Source organism: Myotis brandtii, unplaced genomic scaffold, assembly GCF_000412655.1.
Source record: "Myotis brandtii unplaced genomic scaffold, ASM41265v1 scaffold902, whole genome shotgun sequence".
In the NCBI taxonomy this organism is placed as follows: Eukaryota; Metazoa; Chordata; class Mammalia; order Chiroptera; family Vespertilionidae; genus Myotis; species Myotis brandtii.
Window position 1 is genome coordinate 502,234 of NW_005371709.1, and position 9,730 is coordinate 511,963.

Sequence of the window (9,730 nt, forward strand, 5' to 3'; positions counted from 1 at the left end):
GGCACCCCTATTATTCTGATGTTGGTACGCTTGAAGCTGTCCCAGAGGCTCCTTACACTATCTTCGTATTTTCAGATTCTTTTTTCATTTTGTTCTTCTGGTTGGGTGTTTTTTGCTTTCTTATATTTCACATCATTAATTTGATTCTCAGAATCCTCTACTCTACTATTGAATCCCTGTATATTATTCTTTATTTCAGTCAGTGTTTGCTTAATTTCTGACTGGTCCTTTTCCATGTGTTTGGCCTTCTCACTAAGATCCTTGAAAGTCTTACTAAGTCCCTTGGATGTTTCTAGAAGATTCTTGAGTAGCCTTATAACTGTGGTTTTGAACTCTATATCCAGTAGTTTGCTTTCTTCCATTTCTTTCATTTGTTACATGTTTCTTTGTCTCCACATTTTGGTTGATTCCCTGTGTTTGTTTCTATGTATTGGGTAGCTGCTAAGTCTCCTTGAGTTGATAGAGTGGCCTTGTGTAGTAGGTGTCCTATAGGGCCCAGTGGCTCAGCCTCCCCAATCACCTGAGGTGGACACTCTTGGTGCACCCCTTTGTGGGCTGTGTGCACAGTCTTGTTGTAGCTGAGCCTTGATTGCTGTTGGTATCACTGGGAGAAATTGACCTCCAGGCTAACTTGCTCTGAGGACCAGCTACAACTACAGTGGGAGAGTTGCTGTGCAGGAGACACCCCTATGGAGCAGGACTTGCTTCAGTGGGGCTTTGGTGCTCACTGAGTCTGCCCCTTGAGTGTGTCGCTTATGGATATGTAGAGTTGTAATCTGGTATGGTCTGAGACTGGCCACTGGGTACACTGGCTCTTGGGTCTCCTAGGAGATGCAAGGTCAGCCACTGCCTGGGGCCACCCAGCAGGAGCTACAGAGAGATCTGCAGATTCCTCCTCTTTGTATCGGGTTTGGAAGTGCCCAGACGATGCCCAGCTATGAAGCAAGGCAGGCTGGTGCTGGTGCCAAGTCTTGGGCCTTTTATTGATAGATTTGGAGCTCCCTGCCCCAGCTGTAGCTTGTTTTAGATTTTCAAGGACAGGCCATTCGCTTGGGTGGGGTTGTAAATTGGATGAGGCAGGGTCTTAGGTAATCACCAGAGGGGAGCAAACAGAAATGGCTGCCAGTCAGCCCTGCACAGGAACAATGATCCCTGCAATTACCTCTGTCTGGGAGAAAGCCACCCTCAAGTTCCTGCCCCAATGCCAGACAAATGTGTCCCCCAGAGCCTCCCCCTGGTGCTGGAGCTCAGAGGAAGTAGGACCTTGTAAGTTCAGTTTGTGGTGCCCTCCTTTTAAGAGGAACAGCTGGGTCTCCAGCAGCCTCTGTGTCATTGAGCTCCAATCTGCACTGGTTTTTACAGCCCATAGTTATGGGGACTTCTTTTCCCAGCTCTGGGACCTTGGCTGGGAGTCTGGTATGGGGCTGGGACCCCTTGCTCCTCCGGGTGGCCTCCGCAGAGGCAATCTCCCTCCTGATTAAAAAAGTGGCACATGTGGGTGCCAGACCAGCCCCTTCCACTCTCCGCACCTCCTACCAGTCTCAGTGTGCTTTCTTCTTTACTTCTCTAGTTGTAGGACTTCCATTCAGCCAGCTTTACAGTGGTTCTGGATGATGGTTGTTCTGTATTTTAGTTGTAATTTTGATGTGGTTGTGGGAGGCAGCGAGTACAGGCATTTACCTATGCCACCATCTTGGTTCCCCTTAGATGGTGTTTCTTGATGTTTCTATCTCTCTCTTCCTCTCCCTTCATCTCTCTAAAAAAATAAAAAACATTTAAAAAATATTCAGCTTTACTGATTATAACAGTGATTCCCAAAGTGGGCGCTACCGCCCCCCGGTGGGCGCTGCAGCAATCCAGGGGGGCGGTGATGGCCACAGGTGCATTTGGGGGCGATGAGTAACTGCTATTAAAATTTAAAAAACATTAATTTCCAGGGGCTGAGTAATATTTTTTCTGGAAAGGGGGCGGTAAGCCAAATAAGTTTGGGAACCACTGGATTATAAGAAAAAAGGCAGGTTTAAGTAATGAGATACCACCTTTATTCATCAAATTAGCAAATGTGTAAAATAATGAGATCCAATATTAATAAATGTGTTGTTTCATCAAATGGTCATCCTATCTAATAAAGAAGGAATATGCTAATTGACCCTCATGCTGTTGCAAAGATGGTGGCGCCCACAGCCAACAAGGAGGGAATATGCTAATTGACTGCCACACCCTCAAAGATGGTGGCACCAACAGCCAATAAGGAGGGAATATGCTAATTGACTGCCACACCCTCAAAGATGGTGGCACCAACAGCCAATAAGGAGGGAATATGCTAATTGACTGCCACACCCTCAAAGATGGTGGCACCAACAGCCAATAAGGAGGGAATATGCTAATTGACTGCCACACCCTCAAAGATGGTGGCACCAACAGCCAATAAGGAGGGAATATGCTAATTGACTGCCACACCCTCAAAGATGGTGGCACCAACAGCCAATAAGGAGGGAATATGCTAATTGACTGCCACACCCTCAAAGATGGTGGCACCAACAGCCAATAAGGAGGGAATATGCTAATTGACTGCCACACCCTCAAAGATGGTGGCACCAACAGCCAATAAGGAGGGAATATGCTAATTGACTGCCACACCCTCAAAGATGGTGGCACCAACAGCCAATAAGGAGGGAATATGCTAATTGACTGCCACACCCTCAAAGATGGTGGCACCAACAGCCAATAAGGAGGGAATATGCTAATTGACTGCCTTGCCCTCAAAGATGGCGGTGCCCACAGCCACAAGATGGCCGGCAGGGAAAGGCAGTTGTGGGCGATCAGGCCAGCAGGGGAGGGCAGTTGGGCGGCGATCGGGCTGGCAAGGGAGCAGTTAGGCATCGATCAGGCTGGCAGGGGAGTGGTTAGGGGCAATCAGGCAAGCAGGCAGGCGAGCAGTTGGGAGCCAGCAGTCCCGATTGTGAGAGGGATGTCCAACTGCCCCACAGAGATCGGGCCTAAACCGGCAGTCGGACATCCCCCGAGGGGTCCCAGATTGGAGAGGGTGCAGGCTGGGCTGAGGGACCACCCCCCCCACCCCCACCCCTGTGCACGAATTTCGTGTACCAGGCCTCTAGTTTTATATACTGCTGGTAGGAATGCGAAATAATTCAACCTTTGGAGAGCAATTTGATAACATGAATTTAAAACTTTAATCATACTAGTAATATATTTTGACCCAATAACTCCACCTTTAGGAATTTATCCTAAGGAATTAATCAGATAATGTTTATCAGAATGTATGAATAAGGATATTCATTAAATTAGTATAAATAATAGCTTTAGTAGAACGCTTGGAGTGTCTACCCAGCTCATAATGACTGCTTTTATGGACTATCTTACCTCCAATGGGAACCCTCCAGCAGATTTTGACCCACAGAGCAGCATTCCATTCTACTGAGCCAATCAGGTTTCCTTCCCTAGGAATTTGATGAGAGGGATGAAAGAGAAAATAGTATCTCTGTCAAGTTAAGCTTCTCACTGTATCCTGAATATTCCTCCCCCCCCCACCCCCCAAACAGAGATAGCATGGGATAGCACAATGCTTTCTAAAATAAATGACTTAGAGAATCTAGAAGTTCTATAAAAGTGGGTAGAAGGGGCCAAAGTCTTTGTACAACCAAAAAGGACTACATCAACTTTAAAAAAGTGATATCTGGCTGTTTAATGTTGATGAGCAACTTGTGGCTATGATCCTCTTTCATGGTAAACGACCTCCACTCAGAATTCTCTCTCTTTGTAGAGAAAGTCTACACAGGAACTAAATAGTAACCCAGGGGTTCAGTTTAACCCATTCCATTTTACTTTACTGTTTCATTTCCATTGGTTTTTCAAGGATGCTTAAGAGTGGAAGAAATGTGCCAAAGCTGAGAAAGAAAAATTGATATAGAGAACTAATGTATATTAGTTTCCTGCGGCTGCTATAACAAAGTACCATAAACTGGGAGGCTTAAAACAGAAATGTATTCTCTCACAGTTCAGGAAACAAAAGTCCAAAATTAAGGTGTCGGCTGCATTGGTTCCTTCTTGGGGGCTCATAGGAAGAATCTGTTCCAAGCCTTTTTGTTTGTTTGTTTCTGGGGCTGTCAGAAATCCCTGGCGTTCCTTAACTTGTAGACACATCACTCCAGTCTCTGCCTCTGTGCTCTGTTGCTGCACTCCCTCAGCGTCTGTGTCTCTTCTCTTCTTTTAATGATGTCAATCATATTGGATTAAGAGCCCCCCCTACTCCGGTATGTCTTCATCTTAACTAATTACATCTGCAGTTACCCTATTTCCAAATAAGGTTACATTTTAAGGTACAGGGGGTTAGGATTTCAACATATCTTTTTGGAATCACAACAGAACCCATAACACATGGTATATGTAGCTTTAAACATGTAACTCCAACAAATCTTGTACTCTTATTCAGATGTTGTATAATCTCAGATTTTAACACTTTTTTAAAATATATTTTTTATAAATTTCAGAGAAGGGAGAAAGAGAGAAACATCAGTGATGAGGGAAAATCATTGATCTGTTACCTCTTGTATGCCCCACACTGGGGATTGAGCCCACAACCCACACATGTGCCCTGACCAGGAATTGAACCATGACCTCTTGGTTCATAGGTCAACACTTAACCACTAAGCAACACTGGCTGGGCAGATTTTACCACTTTGACCCTTTCACTTCGGTGATCAAATCCCACACATCAGATGTTGAAAAAAGTTCTATAATTCTAGAGCCTACATTTTGCATATTGGTTGCTTTCTCATTGAGCCATTTGATTTATTTTGTAGGTGAAATCATTGAAGGTCTTTTTGAACAAAGGAATAACATGATTAAACACTTTTTCCAAAAAAAAAAATGTTAATTTGGTAAAGAATGAATCAAAGGGCAAAGATTCCGGAGATAAGAGAACCACTTATAAAATTCAACATTACCAGGCGAGAAGTAATATGGATTTAGACTAGGGTAGAGAAAAAGGGAGTGGAATGGAAGGGACTGATGAGATGAGAAACAATTTGGGGGCAGACTCAATTAACAGAACTTACTAGTGGAACTGATTGGAATTAGTAAGTGGCATAGAAGAAGTGGTCAAAGGTTATTTCTGAGATTTTTGAATTTGGATGCGAGGATGCTGTTAAGGGGATGTGGAGTACAGAAAAGGAGATCATTGGGGCAAGAGGAGGTAGGATAGATTGGATAGATTTATTTTACAACAAGGTGAATTATATTGAACACATCTGAATCATACACTTAAAATGGTTGAGATGGTAAATTTTATGTTATGGGTTTTTTTTTACCACAATTTTTTTAAAAAAGAAGAAATAGAATAAAGGAACGTAATAAAGGCAAGGTATTCTGTGTCAGCAACAGCGATCTGCTAAAGGACAGGATGGAAAGAAAGAAGAATGCCTTAGTTTGGTGAATTGTAGGGCAAGTCAGGGAGACAAATGGCAGCCATTCAGCCCAAGTCCTACAAGAGTGAAACATGATGTCTAGAAACCACACGAGCCTGTCCACAGGCCAGCCCTCCAGGGAACTCGGGGATCTCATTTTCCTCCGGACTCTTGAAGATATATGTTTTATATTTTTAAAAAAATGAGCACCAAGTAATATACAAAGTGTCTTTACCCTACTGTGCGAGGGGAGGGATGATTAAATTACGCCTCACCTCGCATTATAAATGGCTACTTGTCAGACCATTGTCTCTATTGTTTTGCCACCTAAGTTTTCTGAGCACCAGCCTGGATGGATCCCTTGAGGGTGTTTTATTGGTGTGCTTCCCACCATCGTGGCTGTCTCTTCCTTATCAGTCATTCCCTAGTCTTTTTATTTTCTTCACCTTATTTGAATTACAGTTGGCAAATATAATTGTAAGATATTTTACATATAAATCCTGATGATTTGATAATATGTATGCTTGTGAAAGGCTTCCTCCCATCTAGTTAATTAACACATCCATCACCCCACATATTTACCTTTTTGGGGGGTGAGGACATTGGTAAGTTCTACTCTCTTAGCAAATTTGAATTATACAATACAGTGTTATCAACTTCTGCTCCTCTCCAGATTCCCATCCTATTTTCCAAACAGCTACTGATCTGCTTTCTATCACTATAGTTTGCATTTTCTAGAATTTTGTGTAAATGGATTGTGCAGTATGTACTCCTTTTGTCTGGGTTATTTCACTCAGTTTAATGTTTTTGAGATTCTTCCATGTTGCTCACTTATCAACAGCCCAGCTGTTTTTTTTAAAAAAGCATATTTATTTATTTCAGAGAGGAAGGGAGAGGGAGAGATAGAGATGATAGAGAATCATTGATCAGCTGCCTCCTGAACAGGGAATCGAGCCTGCCACCCGGGCATGTGCCCTGACCAGGAATTGAACTGTGACCTCCTGGTTGATAGGTTGATGCTCAACCCACTGATCCACGCCGCCTGCAGCCCAACTCTTTTTATTGTTGAGCAGTACTCCATTGTATGAATATACCACATTTTGTTTACATGTTCACCTGTTGATGGTCATATGTATTGTTCCCAGGTTTTAGCTATTACAAAGAAAGCTGCCATGAACATTAGGTATAAGTCTTTGTATGACATGCATTTTCATTTATTTTGGGTAAATACTTAGGAATGGAATGGCAGTTCGTGTGGCAGATGTATTCTTAACATTTTAAGAAACTGCCAAACTTTTCCAAAGTGGTTCTATCATTTTACATTTGGGACCCTGACACCACCAAATGCTGGTGCTGGTGGACATGCAGAATGGTACAGCCTCTTTGGAAGACAATGCGGCAGTTTCTTACAAAACTAAACATACTCTTACCGTACAGCCCAGCAACCCTGCTTCTTAATATTCAACCAAAGGAATTGAAAACTTGTGTTCATACAAAACCCGCGCATGGATGTTTATAGCAGCTTTATGCATAATTGCCAAAACTTGGAAGGAACCAAGATGTCCTTTAGGAGGTGAATAGATACACTTTAGTGCTTGCAGACAGAGAAATATTATTCAGCTATAAAAAGAAATGAGTAATCAAGCCATTAAAAGACATGAAGGAAACTTAAGTGCATATTACATACTGAAAAGGGTACAGACTGTATGATTCAAACTATATGACATTCTTCAAAAGGCAAAACTGTGGAGACTAAGATCAGTGGTTGCCAGGGGTTGGGGAGAGGGGTGAATAGGTAGAGTACACAGGATTTTTAGGACAGTGAAACTACTCTAGATGGTCCTGTAATGATGGATAATGTCATTATACATGTGTCTAAATGCATAGAATGTACAACCCCAAGAGTGAACCCTAATGTAAACTATGGATTTGGGGTGATTATCATGTGCCAATGTAGGTTCATCAATTGTAACAAAGGCACCCTGAGGTGGGGAATGTTGATAATGGAGGAGGCTATGCATGTGTTGAGACATAGTGTGTACGGAAAATCTCTGTACCTTTCTTGTAATTTTGTTGTAAATCTAAGTGCTTTAAAACAATAGTCTTTTAAAACAAATCATCAAAATTAAAAACACTAGAAGATAGCCTATCCTGGTATTAGAAGACATGAGCAGAAGTGGATTTTTTTTTTAAATGAGGGCTTCCCAAATTCTATAAGCTATAGGATCCATAAAAATCTGGATCAGACCAAGATATTGGGGATCTCGACGATCCAAGATGTGCTGGTCCACATGACTTTTCAGCAGACTGTTCTTTTTTGTAACGAGTCGGGATACCTTCCCTAGGGAAGGGAGATTAGTGAGACGACTACAATAGAATTGAATGAACTTTTAATCTTTTTCGATTTTAATTCAACTAAAAAGTTAAAAATTATTTTAAAATGTATGTTCCCAATATAGTTGGGACCCTTCCCAACAATGAGAGTATAGACATCTCATTATCCACATGCTGGGTGTTCTTTTAAGTTCAGTATTTGTCAGTTTCTGTTTAATCTGTTTGATTTCTTTATGGTTTTTAAATTTTCCTTTTTACCCACCTTCTATTTCTTGTAAGGCGTTATCAGTTGTATTTACTGGACTTAACCTGGATACTTTTCTGTTGTTTGTTATGATGTGCTGTTGATTTTCCTGAAGTTTTAGGATACGTGAGGTGGTGTTTTAAAAGATGGTGGCTTGCTTTCTGCAACTTCCTGCCATTGTTTCCTTCCCCCACTTAATCCAGACTTTCTCTTTCCTTGTCTCTGTTATCCTAATCCTGCTTAATTATGATTCTACACCCAGAAGTTTCTCCTCAGTGTGTGGCCATGCCCTGGAAGGGAGCCCAGGTTGGTCAGTTTCAAGAGTTTATAGGAAAAAAACCAAAAAGTTTATAGGAGCTAGATTGCCCTAGCCACTTCAGATTTTAGCATGGGCCTGTGCATTCATCCACTAATAGGATTAGGCCAAACTCCTCCAGTTTAATCTCTTGTTCTTAAATTGACTCACCTCACTTTCCTATTGGCTATTTGGGGGTTTTCCAGTTTGGGGGTCTGTCTGACGTCCTGTGGCTTCCTCTGCTTTCTCCCACACAGATGCTGAAATTATACAGATGTGGCTGTTGGTGATTTGTTCTCTCCTTGTATATGGGGTTCACCGAGATACCTCGTCACCTGGTTCTGCAAAATGTGGTCCACAGATGTTGGTTTTGCTATTTGTTGCTCTCTTGGTTTTTATGTGGGGATTCAAAGAGGTTAAATAACTATACTGTCATCATGGCCAGCTATCTGATATCTGTATTTTATTTTTTTTTAAATGTACAAAAATTATCCATTCTAGTTGTTTTAAAAAAGTCAGAGATATATAGAATGAGAATGTTCTCTTCTTCCAGTTCCATTCTTCAGTGGTATTTACTGTTAAGAGGTATACACCTGCCAGGCTGGTGTGGCTCTGTGATTGAGCATTGACCCATGAACCAGGAGGTCATGGTTCAATTTCCGGTTGGTATACATGCCCGGGTTGTGGGTTCAATCCCCAGTAAGGAGTGTGCAGGAGGCAGCCGATCGATGATTCTCTCTCATCATTGATGTTTCTATCTCTATTTCTCTGTCTCTTCCTCTCTCTGAAATCTATAAAAACATATTTTTTAAAAAGAGGTATATATATTTCCTTTCACTGTTTGTACACACACACACACACACACACACACACACACACACACACTAGAGGCCCGGTGCACGAATTCATACAGGTGGGTCCCTCGGGGTGGCCTCCTGCGGGAATTGGGCCCCAGCTTGTGTCCCCAGCCTCACAGCCCCACAGCCCCGCCTGGCACCCCGCCTTGGCCTGATGCCGCCCCCTCACCTGCTCCACCATCCCACCTGTGGACTGATCAATCAGGGTTGGGGCCCCCACCCCGGCTCCCTCAGCGCCTGGAAGCTGGGCGGTGGCCCCACTCCACACTGCCACCAGTGGTCGTCGTCTGCGGGGTAATCAGGCCCCCACTGGCACCTGCCTTGGCCTGGCACCACCCGCACACCTGTTCATTGGAGTCCATCAGGGCCGGCAGTGCCTCCACTGCTGCCCGCTGCCAGCACCACGTTGCCGATGCCCGCCATGTTCTGCGCCACTCCCTGGTGGTCAGTGCACATCATAGGGAGTGGTCGAACTCCCAGTTGGACAATTCCAGCCGGGACCCCTGTGTGCGACCTGGGCGGCAGGGTCTTGGCGGTCCCCCGTGTGCCGCCAAGCCCCGCCCCCAGCCGGGAC